The sequence below is a fragment of the Aquarana catesbeiana genome, linkage group LG13, assembly GCF_042186555.1.
Source record: "Aquarana catesbeiana isolate 2022-GZ linkage group LG13, ASM4218655v1, whole genome shotgun sequence".
Classification (NCBI taxonomy): domain Eukaryota; kingdom Metazoa; phylum Chordata; class Amphibia; order Anura; family Ranidae; genus Aquarana; species Aquarana catesbeiana.
Window position 1 is genome coordinate 61,610,573 of NC_133336.1, and position 19,649 is coordinate 61,630,221.

Genomic DNA, 19,649 nt, shown 5'->3' on the forward strand with positions numbered 1-19,649 from the left:
ACAATATCGTAAGTAAGCTGACATGGTTGTTTCAGATTCTTGCCCAGTGGCTGCGGTGATCTAGATGTTGAACCCACAACCCCCCCCCAGCATCAGTAGACATAAGCAGCATGTAAGTCGAAGAACTTTAAGTGGGGTCATTTATTTGTTTTCATTATTTGGGGTATATTAATTTTTCTATTTAAGATTTTGTAGTTCTGAGAAATGCGTATTTAGATATTATATAGTAACCATAGCCTTACTCAGATAAGGGCCAGGAAACTAATACATTTTTGGAAAGGCTTTTTACAGGTATACTTGGAGCATCTGAATAATCTCAATTCTAGCTTAAAGTGGAACTATACCTACAGAAGCAGGCAGGCTTTTTATTGCAGAAAAAACATTCTGTCTCTTCTGCTAAACAAACTTACCTGCCTGATTGCAATCTTCTTTTGAATATACACTGAGCAGCTCAGTGATCATTCTCCGGGCACCACAGTGGTGCCAGAATTAAAACTCATTTCACAGCACCCCGAAAAAGCTGAGAAGATGTCAACACGGCATGAGGGATCTAATGAATGTCTCATTACTGAAATGATAGCTCTATAAGGTTGGAGAACGCGCTGGACTGGCTCTCTCAGTTGAGGGTCTATGAGTGGGTGATGATGAAGGCCGGTTGGGGGAGTTCGCTGCCGATAAATCCAGCCAACTTGACAGAAGAGTGGCGGTGAGCCCTTTTGAGGGGCTTGGGCTGCTACCTCTTGGTATGGCCTTAAGATCATTTCCATAAGTACTTGTTAAGGTAAGTAAAAGGAGCGCCCGATATCCAGTTAGAAGCGAAATAAAGGTAAATAGGTAGTTGTTTTATTGAAAGTGGCTTTATTATGTTTTGCTAATGTGTTTCAGGGGAACAAAGACTCCTTCTTCAGGGCTATCCAAGATAAAAACATACAGAAACATATATGTATATAGCATGATGTACAAAAAAACAGTAAAGGTTAAAAGATAAAAACTCATGTATATGTCCTATATATCAGAACACTGTATAAAGGAGTAGAGCTGTATTTAACAAGCATACAGTATACATATTTTGCATTTTATTTAACAATTAATAAAAACTGATAAAAAGAGCCGAAGGGAAGGAGAAGCAGAATATTGGCATGAATAAAAGAAGTTTCCCTAAAAAGTGGTGTAATCTAAAATGCATTAAAAAGATACTTTTTAAAAATAATACATATTAACAGAAAATGAGTTCCGTAACTGACCTGCTGCGGTATGCCAGTGGTGGGTGAAAACGTATCCCAAACTGGTGTGTCTGTGACCTCGAAGACTGTGGGAGAAGGGTCAGTAGGCTGTAAGTGCTGGGGGGAAAAAAAGGGAGAAATGGGGTTGGGGGTGAGGGGAATGAGGAAACGATCTATAAACTTTAGTTTTCGCTTTAAAGGAGAAATACAGCCAATTCTCTTTTGGCTGTACTTCTCCTGTGGATCACAGAAGTGCAGTCCGTTCTACACTCCTGTGACCCATTTTTAGCAGACAGCAGGCTGAAGTCACAGAGCTGGTCCAGGCTTGGGAAAGATTGCGACCATATGGTCTGGATCCGCCCACATGCCTGGACCGTCACCTGGCTCAGAAAGCCAGAGCCGGCCGATCCCACCCCCTCCACAGCCCAGCGCTCCAGTGAACGGATGCTGCATCCAGACAGGTAAGTATGATTAAAAAAAACCTTTACTTCTCTTTTAAGCACCTTTCTTCACTATTAGTGCTGGTCAGGCATCTGATTACCCCAACAAGGGCAACAACAATACAAGAACAAGCAAGATGACAACTTCCAATAAATCTGTGACAACTTCTAAAACGCGGTAGGTGGGCATCAGGAACAGATGGCTGGCTCAGTTTTTGTAAAACAAAGCACTGCATTAAAGTGGAAATTTATGGAAAAAAATTGGATGAACAGGCAGGATTTTTAATGAAGAAGAGCCATGCTATGTCTCATCTGCATTAAAGTTACTTACCTGCCCGTGTTCCCCTGTGTAGTGAACGGCGCACGCACAGCTCATTGTATTAATTTGGCAATGCTGAAGCTGACTGAACTCCCACGCGTATGCAGAGTGATGTCATCTCAATCTGACCATTGAAGATGGCCGTTGATTGAGCCCCAATAGCCATCCCCCCTTAGATGTCAGCGGCCAGCAGGGAGTTCCAAGATGCTACATCGCTGGAGTGAAGGTGAGTATAGCTCCACTTTAGACTGTAAGTAACCCCCCCTATGGTTTTTAGCCAAGGAAGCTGCCATCTTTGCCTCTGTTTAATCTACAACTGCCATGATGCTGCACATGTGATCAGTTTAGACACCAGCCATTGGATGGCTTAACAGATTGGTTGAGAGCACAACCAATGGTAGTGTTACATTTCTGGCACGTGCCGGAAATGAAACTGTTTTATGGATGGGTTTACTTCTGCTTTAAATAGGTTCCTAAAGCTTACCATACACTGATAGAAATTTTGCTGGTTCAGCAGGGACCAGCCGAGTTCTGATGAGTGTGGCAGTCCCCTTTCAAGAATTTTCAAATGTTTGATTGGCTTCTGTTGAAGGGATGTGTTGTATATTAATTATATTGATTCTATATCAAGGAACAAGAAGGAAATTCTAAAGAAAATATCAGCACAACATAGACACCTATAGCGTAAAAGTGTTATGCTGATTCTGTTTGATAATTTTGCACCTAATCTGAAGCTTTGGAAAATTGAGAAATCTTATTTCTGCATGGGTATGCCCTTTATCAGTGTGTAGCGGGACCCTCTTGACAGTAGCTGATCATATAAGTTATACCTGCTTATCTGCAGTCTTCTCATCTCTACAGCTGTTCAAAGTCCAGATTTTATATAGCTTGTCTGAGCTTTCAAAAAGAAGGGGGGAGAGCGGAAGTTACAATCTGCAGTGCCCCTTCACACAGCACACAGGAACATAGCTGCAGCTCTCAATCACAGGCTGTGTGCTGGAGCTTCCTCCCATCACCTTTTTTTTCTTGGTGTCGGGAAAACCTGTCAGAAATGACTTATGCAGATAGCAGAGGAAGCGGGCAGCAGAAAGAAATTACACTTTGAGCTTTGGCTTGGGTTGAGTACACACTATAGAGGGATATGCTTTGTTCATATTTCAACCACTTTGTCTACCTCACATCCACAAACCATTCATGCCATAATTAGGCAAAATAAAATATTTGAAAATATTCAAAAACCCAGAAAATTTCAGGAACCCAGCAATCAAAACTTCCTTTCTCTGTTGAGCAAGAAGCCATCATACTGATCCTACTAGAAGTAACACAAGCTGTAATGTAAGTGCAATGTCTGTATATCATGAACTGATTTTTTTACTGGCTCCTCTGTTTTATACAATAAAGTATTAACGCATTCCTTGAATACGTATTTTATTTAATATACATGAAAGTCTTTTTGTAGTGGTTTTCACATTCTCTCTTACCGTATCGAATAACTTTCATATCTGTGTTGCGTTAATGATATTGTTTCCACATTCTTCTATGGGTTTTTGATGTATCAAGGGTGCCAGTGGGAAATGTTTGACTGAATGTTTGATGTTTTTCACTTTGTTGAACCCTACCTGTATATGTGAAAGGTATTAATGTGAACTTATACTCACTGAGAGGACACCCCAAAGGTACGACTGCTGTCTGTACATATAGCTGTGTCTTCAGATCTCCTTTAACAATTAAAAAAATATGAACACCCTGCACTGCGCACAATACATAAGTTTAAGAAGTTAATTCGTACAAATAATTATTCAACTTTGTAATGACTCCAATTTACCCTCTATGCGTTAAAATCTATGTCTTTATGGATGTGGATAGCTGCCAAAATCCAGCAAAGTGTCTGCTGTATGCTATTATCCCCTTACCCATAAGTCTACCAGGCCTATTTCTGACATTTGTTGTTTACAAGTAAAAATCTGTATTTTTTGCTAGAAAATTACTTAGAACCCCCAAACATTGTGTATGCATATATATATATATATATGTGTGTGTATATATATATATATTTCTTTATTTTTAGAAGAGACCCTAGAAAATAAAACGGCGGTCCTTGCAAAGTTTTATATCACCCTGTATTTGCGCAGCGGTCTTTCAAACGCAATTTTTTAGAAAAAATACACTTTAATGAAAAAAAAAACCAAAACAAAACTAAAGTTGGCCCAATTTTTTGTATACTGTGAAAGATGAAATAAATAGATGCCTAACATGTCATGCTTTAAAATTGCGCACGTTCGTGGAATGGTGACAAACTACGACGCTTTAAAAAAATTTACAGTGGGTTTTACAGGTCACCTGTTTCAAATTACAGAGGAGGTCTTGTGCTAGAATTATTGCTCTCACTCTAACAATTGCAGCGATACTTCACATGTGTGGTTTGAACACCATTTACATATGCGGGTGCGACTTATGCGTATGCGTTCACTTCTGCACGCGAACTTGGAGGGATGGGTTGCTTTTTTTTTTTTTTTATATATATATTTTACTTTAATCACTTCCCGTCCGGCCCATAGCAGATGACGGCTGGGCAGTGGTTCAGTTATCCTGACTGGGCGTCATATGACGTCCAGCAGGATAACATGCCGGTGAGCGCCGCGGGGGCGCGCATCGCAGCGATCGGTGGAGCGGTGTGTCAGTCTGACACACCGCTCCACAGATCTTGGTAAAGAGATCATGATGTCAATAGGAAGAGCCGTTGATCAGCTTTTCCTCACTCGCGTCTGACAGACGCGAGTAGAGGAGAGCCGATCGGCAGCTCTCCTGACAGGGGGGGGTCTGCGCTGATTGTTTATCAGCGCAGCCCCCCCCCTCAGATGCCCACCCAGGACCACCAGGGATCGCCACTAGGACCACCAGGGAAGGGGCAACATGTGGATGGCCAGGTATGTACCCCATGGCCATCCACATGTGCCCAATCTGTGCCTATCAGTGCCCACAAATGGGCACTGATTGGCACCATTATGTTTCAGTTCTGCCCAGCAATGCCACCAATCAGTTTTATCAGTGCCACCTGTCAGTGCCCATCAGTGCCACCTGTCAGTGCCAATCTGTGCCCATCAGTGCCCACCTATCAGTGCCCATCAGTGCCACCTATCAGTGCCACCCATAAGTACCCATCAGTGCCACCCATAAGTAACAATCAATGCCACCTATGAGTGCCCATCAGTGCCGCCTATGAGTGCCCATCAGTGCCGCATACCAGTGCCGCCTATCAGTGCCCATCATCAGTGTCCATCAGTGCCACCTCAGTGCCACCTCATTGGTGCCCATCAGTGCCGCCATATCAGTGCCCGTCAGTGCAGCCATATCAGTGCCCGTCATTGAAGAAGAAAACGTACTTATTTACAAAAAATTTTTACAGAAACAAAGAAAAACGTGTTTTTTTTCAAAATCTTCGGTCTTTTTTTATTTGTTGCGCAAAAAATAAAAACCGCAGAGGTGATCAAATACCACCAAAAGAAAGCTTTATTTGTGGGAACAAAATGATAAAAAATTTGTTTGGGTACAGTGTAGCATGACCGCGCAATTGTCATTCAAATTGCGACAGCGCTGAAAGCTAAAAAATTGGCCTGGGCGGGAAGGTGTCTAAGTGCCTGGTATTGAAGTGGTTAAATTTTTACACTGTCCCTTTAATTATTTTTTTTGTAAACGTCCCTTATAATAGAAATAAGCATGACAGGTCCTTTTTTTTTTAGAGCTATGGGTTTAAAAGGACCCCAGATCTCTCATTTACCTAAAGCAAAAAAAAAAAAAAAAAAAAGACATTTTGCTTTTGAAAAAAATAAATCCTTTCTGTCTGCCCGAGAACAGGAAATGACATCAGACGTTGCTGCGGTCCTCCAAGACATAGAGCTGAGTGGGGGTTATCTTGCCCTCACTCGACTTCCTGCCTAGCCATCGCCTGCACCCAGATCAGTTCCGGGCTTACCAACGGCTCCAGTAGGCTTAGAAAACCACCAGGAGGCGCCGGGGGCACCTCTCCCGCTGCGTATAAAAGTGATCCCATAGGGAATCTGCATCTGGGATCAGCCGCTGTGTCACCTGTGATGGAGGGTGGCTGTGTGGCTGCGTGTGAATCAGAGTGGCTCCACTAAGCTGACAGACGAGCAGGAAAGTCTAAGGGAGAAATCGTAACCAGGCTGGAACGCAAGCCAGTGTTGGTGTGGACACGTGACAGAAGTCGTGGCCTGGTAATGTTTCGGAGTAAATCGGCTCCTTTGTCAAACCAGGAAGGGGCACAGGAGGATGTTTAGCTATTTATACAATGAGAAAGGAAGGGTAGAACTCCTCCATATTGAAAGGGAGAGGATGTGACTGAATTCAATATAGGAAAAACCAGGATGGGGGAGTTGCCCAGTGGAGCCGCTCTGATCCACACAGCTACCTTCCATCACAGGAGACACATCGGCTGTACTCAGTCAATGATGGATCTGCCTGCCATTCCTACCATCATGTAGCCACGGTCCCTTCCTGTTGCATTGGGATATACAGAGTTTACCAAGCCACCCCTGGACTATTGGCCCTCTGGAACAGATGTACAGACTGTGATTGATGATATGCCCAATTTCTCTTCCATCCTGTGAGTGCAATTTTAATTGTTTTTAGTGTTCATTTAACACATAGATACACTTAAATGGTTGCGCCTTTGTTTTCTTTTGTTTTTACTCCATATAGGCGGTGCTTGAGCTATTTCAGCCTGCAAACATTTTTTCATATGTATAGGTGGATGTGGCTTAGCGAAGTCAAAAACCTGTTTCTCAACATAATTTAACCTCCCTGGCGGTTTTCCCGAGTGTGGCTCGGGGTTAAAATTCAGTCCCATTAGCGGTAACCCCGAGCCACACTCGGGATCGCATTGCGTTACTTACCTTGTCCCCGGGATCCTGCGATGTCACCCGCAGTGTCCGAGGGCTCCGTCCTCCTCCGAAGCCTCTCCGTGCCAGGCTCCGTTCCCTGCGAGCGGCGCAACGCACGGGGGCGGAGCCTGGCGGCAAAATTAAAAAAAAGTAAAAATCATAACACATACAGTACTGTAATCTTACAGATTACAGTACTGTATGAAATGATTTCACATCCCTTTTGTCCCCAGTGCTTTGTCCCATGCCCTGCATGCAGTTTTACATGATATACACTGTTCTTTCTGCCTGGAAACTGGAGATTGTCCATAGCAACCAAAAAGTGTCCCTTTACGTCAAAAGTGGCTTTAGACCAGCTAGAAAACAGCAATAGTAAATTAGAACACTTGCAGAATTGAGCGATAGTGAATTGTGGGGAAATTAATTTTATTACTTTTTTTTTTTTTTAATTATTTATTTTTATTTATTATATTATAATTTATGTTTTTGTGTTTCAAACTTTATCATACCCGGGATATCTACTAGACTCTGGTTTGGACAGATTTAAGTGTGTTATTGTTAAGATTTACAGACCTACAATATAAAACGCCAAATTTCCATGCAAAATAATTGTACCGCTTTCAGCACCTAAAATCCGAAATAATCATACCGCCAGGGAGGTTAACAGTTTTGCCACAAAATAAACTTGTACACCATTTAAACATTTAAAAGTAAACATCCAGCCCAATATCTCCTGACCCCTACTATTATTTGTATTCGCCAACTGCCATCTCCTTGTCCAGTAGGACTCCCAAAGTAGCCATCAAGGTGGCCACCAACAGAGATTGGCAACTAAAATCAGAAATGGACAGACCCCTGTCTCAAAGTGGGAGCAAAAAAGAAGCTTTTCTGGACAATAAAGGTCAAAGTAGGCATTTTGTGATGTCTGTTCTTAGACAGGAACTAGGAACCGCAGTATAAATAGAACACTAAATAGAAGTTCACAGTTGGAAAGAAATTCACTCTAAGCACGAATCTTTGTATAGTTTCTCATTTCAGTGTTTTTTTTAGATATTCAAATATAACATTGTTAATGAGCTTATCAGAAGTTTTATAACTAGAGGGTTTGGCAATAAGCAAATAATTATATGTGTGTGCACTGCGCTTATGAAAAACACCTGTTTGTTGCTATCACTTAATATTCAATAAACTTGCAAATGAGGTGAAACAAATGTCAATGTAAAAAAGAGAGAGAGAAATAATTCCACAGTAGCGCACTAATTTAATTTACAAATCTCCTTAATATTAGCATGTGCAATAATGTTAATATTTAGGAAATTTGTAGATTAATTTAGTGCGCTACTGTGGAATTATTTGTCTCTCTCTCTTTTTTACATTGACATTTGTTTCACCTCATTTGCAAGCAAATAATTGTGCCTCCTAAAGCTGAACTCTGGGAAAACGAAAAGTCTTCTCTTGTAGAACAAATAACCTTAGACCGCAGAACTGCAGAGGAGAATAAGCTGCAGGGAAAGGTCTAGCTGCGCAGACGAGCACGTGGGGGTGAAAGTTCAGGTAAGTAAAACTACTTCTCCCGTTCCCCCAAAAAATAAACAAGCAGTTAGCCCTCGCAGTGTTGGTGCAGTCCTACTACAAGAAAGGACTTTTAGTTTCAAACCAGGCATTCAGTATAATTAGGTGTCTTTTTTTTTATTCTTTCTGCAAAGTGGCTGTGTTTTTTTTTTGTTTTTTTTAAAGTGCTGTATATACCTCAGCTCCGGAAGGTTTTACCCCCTTCATGGGCAGACCATTTTTTGCTATATAGCACTGCACTACTTTAACTAGCTATTGTGTGGTCATGAAACACTGTACCCAAACAAAATTTATATATTTTTTTTCACACAAATAGAGCTGGGTTTTTTATTTTTTATCATTTAACCACTTCAGCCCCGGAAGCATTTACCCCTCTTCCTGACCAAGACATTTTTTGCGATACGGCGCTGCGTTACTTTAGCTGACAATTGCGCAGTTGTGCGACGTTGTACCCAATTAAAATTGATGTCCTTTTTTCCCACAAATAGAGCTTTCTTTTGGTGGTATTTGATCACCTCTGTGGTTTTAATTTTTTGCGCTATAAACAAAAAAAGACAGACAATTTTGAAAAAAATAAATAAATTGTATTTTCTGCTATAAAGCATACCCAATAATCGGATTTCGTCATCAATTTAGGCCAATTTGTATTCTACTACATTTTTTTGGTAAAAAAAAAAAGAATAAGCGTATATTGATTGGTTTGCGCAAAAGTTATAGCTTCTACAAAATAGGGGATAGATTTATGGCATTTTTATTATTTTTTTTTACTAGTAATGGCGGTGATCTGCGATTTTTAGTGGCACTGCGACATTGTGGCGGACAGATCGGACACCTAACTGACATTTTTGACACTTTTTTGGGAACGAGTGACAATATTACAGTGATCAGTGCTAAAAATATGCACTGACATTGTACTAATGGCGCTGGCAGGGAAGGGGTTAACATCAGGGGTGATCAAGGGGTTAAATGTGTTCCCTGGGTGTGTTTACTAACTGTATGGGGGATGGGCTGCCTGGGACAATACACAGATCCATCTTCCTGCATAGCAGAAAGACAGGATCTCTGTGTCATCCCCTGACACAATGGAGATCTGTATTGTTTACACAGGCAGACCCCCGAACGATCATGGGCAGCCAGCTGATTGGCTTCCCTGCTAGCCAATCAGTGTGCGCCCACAGAAAGCTGTGTATGAGCCTGACGTGCACCTACGGGTGATTCGCACAGCCGAGCCAACCTGCTGCAGTATAACTGCGGTAGCTGGTCGGCAAGCGGTTAAATGAAAAATACAGAAAATGTTGAAAAAAAAAAACAATACTTGTTACTTGCTACTATTAAATATATGCAATATAAAAATAAGAAAAATAACATTTCTTCATGAATGTAGGCCAAATTGTATTCTGCTACATGTCTTTGGTAAAAAAAAATCCCAATAACTGTGTATTTTGGTTTGCGTGAAAGTTATAGTGTCTACAAACTATAGCATATATACTGTAATTTTTTTATTTATTTATATACTACTAATAGTGGTAATCAGTGACTTTTAGTGGGACTGTGATAGTGTGGCAGGCAATCTGACACTGGGATGGAACTGGTAAGCTGCCACTGACATCACAAGTGAAACTAATACAGTGATTAGTGATAGTACTGTACACTGTCACTGTACTAATAACACTGGCTAGGAAAGGGTTAACATCTTGGGCAATCAAAGGGTTAACTGTGTGCCTAACAAGTGTTAATGTGTGCAATGTGTGCTGCTTTTTTACCAATAATCTCCTTGTTTCTTATCTCTGCTTTGCAAGAGACGGGCTGCATCGTACTGGTACTAACTTAATATGAATGTGATATATTAACTACTTGCGGACCGCCCGTCCACAGTACATTGCAAGTAGTTAATATATTACGTTTGTATTAAGGGAGAAGTACAGCCAAAACTCGTTTGGCTGTACGTTTATGGATCACTGACAGTCACCAGCTCTCTGCTCACGGAGGACTGAGAACTGAGCGATTTAGGAGTGTTTGTACTATGTTCAGAGGCCAAAACTGTATGTTATCAGTTTCCTTACAATTGAATTTAAGATGGACAGTACCAGGCTATTGGAGATTTCTTCAACATCTGATCATTGAATTACAAGCACTACAATATTTCAGGTCATGAGATCAAGCATCAAGTCCAAGCACTACAAGATGTTATGGAAATCTGGCATATAGAGTTTACTTGAACATGCTCTGCAATGATAGGTCTCCCTTCTATAACGCCAGAGGGGCTCCACTATACAGGTTAGTTCCTGTAGTTTAGAGCTTGCCTTGCATTATGATTAGTGGCGTTACTGACCAGTAGTGAAACATGGGAAGCAGGAGAGGAGGTCTTTGACCATGGGAGCTGATTGAGATTTGCAGAGTCCAGATTCAGGACTCTTGCAGTGCTCTGAAAGATATGTGAGCATAAATGCAGGTACCTATTTCCCATATCTGCAACCTGTTTAGACCTTCACATTGCAGCAGTTTTTGGGCTCTTCTAACCGCTGTGGCAGAGTGAGGCTCTGTCCTTATAAAATTGGATATAAAAGGGACACAGAGTTTGCATATCTGCGGATTGCAAGACTCCAGAGGGTAGATTCAAAATGGAGAAAACTGCTCTGGCAGTTTTCTCCAGATTTTGCTACTGCCGGATGGCACTATGTAATTTGGAGATCCCTAGGAGTCTCGGGTGGGACAGGATCTCCAACCCTGTGTCCGGAACTTGAGGATAGCCAGCAGGGTGTGTGCCCAGGTGCACACAGCCCATATAACAAAGGGTTGGTGAGAGCAGTAGGTGGAGGAAGGTGGAGTTGGAGCAGTGGCTGCTATTGAGAGAATCTCTGTGTGAGGATAGACGCTGTGTGCATCCAAGGAGCCAGAAGCTGTGTGCTTTGAAGAGCCTGAAGCTATGTGCATTTAAAGAGCCCAAAGCTGTGTGCTTCCAAGACTGTGGGCCTGGAAGAGCTGGTGGTTTGAGAGACCAGTATCTATAGCAGCAGTGCTGCTGAAGAGTAACCAGTTGGGCTAGCATTTTCAGTTATGTCTGAATGATGTTTAAACCTCTGCGTGGGATTCCTGAGTGGACTTTTGTTTTGTTTTTCTGTTTAATAAACGTCGGCTACCAGGCCCTTAACTATAAATGCCTGTTTGATGTGGACTCACTGCACAAAAATGCATCTAAAGCTAAACGATCCCCCATGTCACACAGCTAATAAAAAATGTGTAGCGGTACCCTCATGGGGTGCTGCTGATTGACTCTATACCCCACTGGCTACTCTGACTCTACAGGTCCTCTTTTACCTCTGACACCTTGGGTTCCATTCTGCAATGTGGCATTAGCAATAAGAAATTCACACGATATCACTGAACCACTCAGAAAGGTTTACTGAGATAAGTAATGGAACACAATGAAAAGCAATGAATGAACATGATTGACAACAATTATCACTTAATGCACATATAAAGAACATATAACCTTATAATCACCTGAAGGGGTATATATGAAAAGGTGCACAGAAGGATAGGTACTCAATAGCTTCAAAACATATTAAATACCTTCCCACTGAGGCCTCAACACGCAGACCAAAATGCAGTATATAATCATTACATTCAGTACCACAGTGTAAAATTAAGCACATACACAAATGCCCCCCCCCCCCCCCGCTATGATTCAGAGATCAACTTGTGAGCAGAGCAATAATTCTTAGTAAAAGAAGAAGATGGTGAAAGTTTTTTAAACTCCAGCTAGCCTGATGGTTAAATTGCAGTATATTGTTGTAATTTGTAATCCACAGAGACAAAAGGAAAGAAATGACTGTAGAACAAAAGGTGTGCTGATGATTGCTTAACTGAAGAAATATCACCACTTGTAGATACCTCTTTACATGTGAGTGCAATACAGTACTGACCTTACCGTGCAGGGGAGAAAGACAAGGCCCCCAAAGTCCAGCTGTATGATGCCTAAGAAGAAGTAGATTCACCTCCGTGGAACTACAAGTCTCACCAACAGTCTGTAGAAAGAACTCACTCAGCAATACTGTAATCTCTACTACAATGGGCAGGTACCCTCTCACCTCAATAAACTCCAATGGCTGTGAAGCTCCATCCGGAATCCCCTCCTGGTGTTTCCGTCTGGTGAAGATGGCACCACCATGCCGTGCTTGTCATGAAGATCCTGCCAGTAACAGGCAGATTAGACCCATCGGTGCATGATTGCGGGCGTCTATGCGCACGCGCACATGCACTCGTTAGTGTCTTGCGGGTTATTTAAACCTGTCTGGCACTTGCATCATTGCTGTTTGCTCTGCAGCTCTGTGTATGTGTTCCCTGAAAACCTGATATCTGCTCCTGTTTTGACCCGGCTTGCTTTGAGACTATTCCTGTTATCTGCCTGTACCTGATCCATGGCTTGTTTGACGATCCCTCTGCCTGCTCCTTTTGTACCTCTGCTGCCAGCCTGCTTACCGACCTGGCCTGTCTGACGATCCTGGACTCCCATCCAGTCTGCTGAGCTTGTCTGCTGATCCATCCAGCCTGCTGGGCCTGTCTGCTGATCATCCAGTCTGCTGGGCCTGTCTGCTGAGCCATCCAGGCTGTTCACCTGTCTGCTGATCATCCAGTCTGCTGGGCCTGTCTGCTGAGCCATCCAGGCTGCTCACCTGTCTGCCTGATCCATCCAGTCTGCTGTCCTGTCTGCTGAGTTGTCCAGTCTGCAGTTCCTGTCTACTGATCCATGCCGTCAGCTGTGCCGGCCATCTGATCCTTCTGCTGTTGATCCTGCCAGGCACTCATACCACTCCCCACTCCTACACCCCTGTCACCACTACCAGGGGCCCTCGAGTCGGAGGTGTAGGAGAGGCCATCCTCTGCAATTCGGGCTCACCCTTTAGGTACGTAACAGTAGCAAACAGGCATGTCTGAGCCCGAGTAGGGAACCTCTCCTATGCAGGAACTTTGTTTGCACTTAGCAGGCCTGACCCAGGCTGTCAAAATCCTTCAGGAGGAACGGGTCCAAGTACTGTCTTCTCCCACTGGAATTCAAGGAACCCCTCAAGCCTCTACCTCTTCTACAGGCACTGCATCCTCTCCTACGGTGGTGATGCTTCCGCTCGAACCACGTGTCCCCACACCCGAAAAATTTGCTGGGGAACGTAGCAAATTCAGGGAGTTTCGCAATTCCTGTGAACTGTACTTCGCCCTCCAGCCACGTACCTTCTCCTTGGAAGCCACCAAGGTGGGCTTTGTCATCTCTTTACTTTCGAGTGAACCTCAAACCTGGGCCCATCATCTCCTGGAACAGAAAGCTGATGTGATGACCAACCTTACCACCTTCTTCAATACCATGGTTCAACTGTATGAAGACCCTCAGCTTTCTGCAACTGCTGAAGCCACACTGCACGCCCTTCAGCAAGGGCGCCGGGCGGCGGAAGATTATGTGGCTGAATTTCGGCGGTGGAGTGCAGACACTGACTGGAATGACGCTGCACTCCGTTACCAGTTTCGCATGGGACTGTCTGACCCCTTGAAGGACAAGCTAGCCCGAGTTGGTGTGCCCCAGACCCTAGACGCATTAATCAATCTTGCCATACAGATTGACCGGCGGCTGAGGGAATGTAGGTCGGAAAAAGCAACTGGATTTTCCCGACCAACTTGGATGTTACCTAGAGTGCCTAGTCACCTGCACCCGGCCCCTACCTCTCAGTCCACTTCTACAACGGACACTTTGGAAACCCATGCAGTTGGGGGTGCTTGGCCCTTCTCTTACTATGGAAGAGCGCCAACGTCGCCGGGCAAATAATCTATGTCTCTACTGCGGGGAACCCGGTCACTATGTCAAGAATTGCCCTACTAAACTTCGTAAGTGTTTCTGAAAATCTCCTGAACATGTGCTTACCGGAATCCAGACCACTTCTCATCTTGCCCTCTCTATCTCTTTGCAGCTTCCAGGAAAGACTCTGTCAGTGCCTGCCATTATTGATTCAGGAGCCTGCAGCTGCTTTATGGACTCATCTTTTGCAACAAGACATCAGATTCCTCTGCTTCCTAGGACCCAAAGACTGTCCATTCACCTGGCTGATGGGTCCACTATTAAATCTGGGCCGGTTATCCAAGAGACTTCCCCTGCCAGTCACCATTGCCGGTGCCCACCACGAACTGCTTCGTATGGACATTATCTCCTCACCTCTGTTTCCTGTAATTCTTGGAATGGCTTGGCTTCAAGCCCACAATCCTGGTGTCAACTGGGCCACAGGGGAGGTCACCTTTTCCTCTCCTTATTGCCAGCAATTCTGTGCCTCAAAGGACCCCCATGGGCCCTTTCCTTTGCTATGTCTGGACACTGAAGCTTAGCTATGCCAAACTGTCCCGAAAGCCTACCATGACTTCATTGACGTTTTCAGCAAGAAAGGAGCAGAAACTCTACCTCCCCATCGGGCTTATGATTGCCCTATCGAGCTCCTTCCAGGGGCCGAAATTCCCTTTGGAAGAATCTTCCCGTTAACCGAGTTAGAACAGGTGGCCCTTAAGGACTATATCAATGAAAACTTAAAGAAGGGTTTCATTCGTCCATCCACTTCCCCAGCAGGTGCGGGTATCTTTTTTGTAGAGAAGAAGGATCACACACTTCGGCCTTGCATAGACTACCGTGAGCTAAATAAAATTACCGTCAAGAACAGGTACCCCCTTCCCTTAGTCCCCGAGTTATTACAGAGACTGGGAACGGCTACTATCTTTACTAAACTTGATCTTCGAGGAGCCTATAACTTGGTCCGCATCAGGGAAGGAGATGAGTGGAAAACGGCGTTCCGCACCCGTTTTGGGCACTTTGAGTACCTAGTAATGCCCTTCGGGTTATGTAACGCTCCTGCCACGTTCCAGTATTTTATTAACAATGTTTTCTGGGATTATTTAAATCTGTTTGTCATCGTCTACTTAGACGATATTCTAATCTTTTCTTCCTCCCTAGATGCTCATCGCAGACACGTCAGGTGTGTTTTGACACGACTTCGACAGCGTGGCCTGTACGCGAAGTCAGAAAAATGTGAATTTGAACAAGAGAGTATACCATTCCTGGGATTAATCATCTCCATAGAAGGTATCAAGATGGATCCGCAGAAGATCGCTGCAATACTTGACTGGCCAGTTCCTGTTGACAAAAAAGGAACCCAATGTTTCGTTGGATTCGCTAATTTCTACCGGAAATTCATTAAGGGGTTTTCTGCCATCATTGCCCCTATTACCCAATTAACCAAACTGGGGGTTCGCTTCCATTGGACCCCAGAAGCTCAAGTTGCCTTTGAATCTCTCAAAGAATTGTTTATATCTGCCTCCGTTCTAAAACACCCTGATTCCGCCCTGCCATTTGTACTTGAGGTAGATGCTTCTGAGATTGCTGTTGGAGCAGTACTCTCCCAATGCCAAGGAACCAAGGCACTGCTCCACCCGGTAGCCTTCTTCTCCCGCAAACTTTCGGCTGCCGAAAGGAATTACGATGTGGGGGATCGGGAACTGCTGGCAATCAAATCGGCACTTGAAGAATGGCGGTACTTACTTGAAGGAGCAACTCACCCAATCTTGATCTTCACTGATCATAAGAACTTAGAGTACTTGAGGTTTGGCAAAGAGGTTGAAGCCAGATGGGCGTTGTTTTTCTCCAGGTTCTCTTTTCATGTTACTTACTGGCCAGGCTCTAAGAATACAAAACCTGACGCCCTATCCAGAATGTTTCACAAATCCAAAGAAATTACTTCCCCCGATACCATTCTTTCTCCAGGGAATTTTCTTCTGCTGCAGGAAGATTTGCTCTCCCGGATCAAACAGGCTACTCTGGGGTGGACGCCCCCCGCCAAATCGGAACTACGAGCAAAAGATGGGTTGTTCTGGTACAGGGACAAGATTTTTGCACCTGAAAGCGTACGAGTCCCTATATTAGAACTCTGTCACGATCACGTACTAGCTGGACATTTGTGGCATAACTAAAACCACTGATTTGGTACAACGTACCTTCTGGTGGCCTAAGGTAGGCAGAGACTGCAAGAAGTTTGTGGAATCCTGTGTCACTTGCATTAGGAACAAGAGCAGTAGAGCCAAGGCCTAGGGATTATTGAGACCACTGCCTGTTCCGGATAGACCCTGGAAGATGTTATCCATAGACTTCATTGTGGAGTTACCCCCAGCAGAGGACCATACCACCATCTTTGTGGTGGTAGACTGGTTGTCAAAAATGGCACACTTTATCCCTATGAAAGGCACTCCCTCTGCTTCTGAGACTGCACAGGTATTCATCAGAGAAATCATCAGACTCCATGGAGTGCCGGCCAACATTGTCTCAGATCGGGGGGGTACAATTTACTTCCCGATTCTGGAGGTCCTTATGCAAAGCTTTGAAGGTCGAGCTATCTTTCTCTTCCGCTTATCACCCCCAGACAAATGGGCAAACAGAGAGGACCAACCAAACCCTCGAACAATACCTCCACTGCTTTTCTTCATTTACTCAAGATGACTGGATCTCTTTGCTTCCGCTGGCTGAATTCGCCTACAACAATTCTACACACTCTGCTACAAAACAAACCCCATTTTTTGCCAATTATGGCTTCCATCCATCATTCCTGCCCAGCTCCATCCCAGAATGTCCTGTACCAGCAGTTCATGAAACAATTAATTTTTTTTCTCTCAACAATCAGCTCTTGCAAGAAACTATGGCCAGGACACAGGAACACAATAAAGAAGTTTTTGATAAAAAGAAACGTGGAGAACTGTTACTGGCACCCGGTAATCTAGTTTGGTTGTCTACACTGAACCTGAAGATGGCATGCCCTTCGAAAAAACTGGGTCCTAAATTCATAGGCCCATTTCCTGTGAAGAGGAAAATCAATGAAGTGGCTTACGAGTTGGAACTTCCTGAGTCACTTAAAATTCATCCTGTTTTCCACGTAACACTATTAAAACCCTCTGTTGCTATTCCCTTTCTCTGACCCTCATGATCCTGTGTTAGTAGATGGGGAAGAGGAGTTAGAGGTAGAAGCAATAGTGGATTGCAGGAGGAGAAACAATCAAACTCAATTCCTGATCAAATGGAAGGGCTATGGGCCCGAGGAGAATTCATGGGAACCTGAAGAAAGCATCCACGCTGAGAGTCTGGTTCAATCCTTCAAAAGGTCCCATCCTGAAAAATTGGCTCGGATGGGCATCCGGAGGCTGCCCCTTGGGGGGGGGGGGCAATGTCATGAAGATCCTGCCAGTAACAGGCAGATTAGACCCATCGGTGCACGATTGCGGGCGTCTATGCGCACGCGCACATGCACTCGTTAGTGTCTGGCGGGTTATTTAAACCTGTCTGGCACTTGCATCATTGCTGTTTGCTCTGCAGCTCTGTGTATGTGTTCCCTGAAAACCTGATATCTGCTCCTGTTTTGACCCGGCTTGCTTTGAGACTATTCCTGTTATCTGCCTGTACCTGATCCTTGGCTTGTTTGACGATCCCTCTGCCTGCTCCTTTTGTACCTCTGCTGCCAGCCTACTTACCGACCCGGCCTGTCTGACGATCCTGGACTCCCATCCAGTCTGCTGAGCTTGTCTGCTGATCCATCCAGCCTGCTGGGCCTGTCTGCTGATCATCCAGTCTGCTGGGCCTGTCTGCTGAGCCATCCAGGCTGTTCACCTGTCTGCTGATCATCCAGTCTGCTGGGCCTGTCTGCTGAGCCATCCAGGCTGTTCACCTGTCTGCTGATCATCCAGTCTGCTGGGCCTGTCTGCTAAGCCATCCAGGCTGCTCACCTGTCTGCCTAATCCATCCAGTCTGCTGTCCTGTCTGCTGAGTTGTCCAGTCGGCAGTTCCTGTCTACTGATCCATCCCATCAGCTGTGTCGGCCATCTGATCCTTCTGCTGTTGATCCTGCCAGGCACTCATACCACTCCACACTCCTGCACCCCTGTCACCACTACCAGGGGCCCTCGAGTCGGAGGCGTAGGAGAGGCCATCCTCTGCAATTCGGGCTCACCCTTTAGGTACGTAACAGTGCTGCAACTCCCGATGGACTGAAGTGCAGGTGGCTTCCAGTTGCTCTGAAGTGCAGGCCGATCCACTTGCTAGAATAGCAGGGCTGTCCTCCAAGATTCCTCAGAGGCAGGCAATCCGGCTCTCCACTGTATAGGCCGCAGTCTCTCACTCCTGGACACACACAGACCTCCTGCTGGCAGGTGTTAAATGGCGTCCAGAGAGCCTGAAATACAGGCCACGCCTCTCCTTTTATCACTCCTCCCAGCAGGCAGTTCGCGCTTTGCATTGTCTGTCCTGTAGTCCAGGGCTGATCCATCTAACAGAGTCACTTCCTCCTCCAGACTACATCTCTCACAATGCTTTGCTGCATTATTCTCAAAGAGTAAGGAAACAATCCTAACAGAGTCCAGCAGACACTAGGGGGAGCCAAACTCATTTTCAAACAACAACAAACTCTTCAACTATGATAACTGTAGTAGCAAACCCCTGGCTACAAATGTATATTGAGATAAACAACTCTGTACACGTCATGGTTTGGGTGGATTGAAGTCCGATCTCTATATTAGACCGAGGCTGCCTTCTGCTTTCTATCACTGGCTTTCAGTTGTACACTGCCCAACCAATCCAGGAGCCAGGGGAACCATGTTGTATCTACGCCCACTGCCAGTACTGATAGCTATGACATGCTGTGTCAGAGTTGTCACCTAGCATAAAGCTTCAAGTTTTGGTAATTCATATAAATATGTACTACAGATGGAGTCATGAACATGCATTATCAAGGATCATAATGAGAATGGGTTGCATCCTTTGTTGGGCTGTTATTACTTTTTGCATATCTTCTGGGGAGGATGGAGAGTGGGAATTTCTCCAGTTCTGAACCTGACAATAAAGGGAACAGAAAGTCTCAATCACTCCAACGGGGACCCAGACAGCAACAAAGACCCTTCTTCACTGTATCTAAAACTAAAATTGGCTGGAACTTTTTGGCTTTACTGTAGTTTCTACGTCATGTCTATCTGGAATGTATAGTAATTGCTGATGTATATGTATACCTAAAATTAGTTAAAGCATAAAATAAAATCACTGACTGAGCTGCTTTCCAGGAAACAACACATTTGTGCTAAACTCAAGGTTCTATTAACTTTCCGTGTTCCTATGCAGCCTGATTAACAGTGCCTA

At 44.3% G+C, this 19,649-nt stretch overlaps 1 protein-coding gene across 2 annotated transcripts in view; it reads left to right on the forward strand.

The window, feature by feature from the left end:
• Positions 1-19,649, forward strand: part of KCNH5 (potassium voltage-gated channel subfamily H member 5) — a 550,163-nt gene that overhangs the window by 204,903 nt on the left and 325,611 nt on the right. The gene's annotated exons all lie outside the window — the stretch shown is intronic.